Source organism: Theobroma umbraticum, unplaced genomic scaffold, assembly GCF_002168275.2.
Source record: "Theobroma umbraticum cultivar Fairchild unplaced genomic scaffold, ASM216827v3 scaffold_7.0, whole genome shotgun sequence".
In the NCBI taxonomy this organism is placed as follows: domain Eukaryota; kingdom Viridiplantae; phylum Streptophyta; class Magnoliopsida; order Malvales; family Malvaceae; genus Theobroma; species Theobroma umbraticum.
This window is the reverse complement of record NW_018397278.1, coordinates 683,994-684,226: the sequence shown is the minus strand read 5'-3', so window position 1 is coordinate 684,226 and position 233 is coordinate 683,994.

Genomic DNA, 233 nt, shown 5'->3' with positions numbered 1-233 from the left:
CAAAAATGAAAAAATTTCAACTTAAAATCATTTATAAGATTATAAGACCATTTACAGTGTATAACTAGGCTTTAGAAGATATAAGTGATTACAGATGGACTTTTCTTAATAATGAATCACTTTCATTTCACGTTTCCAATTGCAAACATCCAATTACAATATGTTTTAACTAAAAAAAGAAAAAATTATATTCAAAATCACTTATAAGATTATAAAGCCTTTTAAAGCGAGTC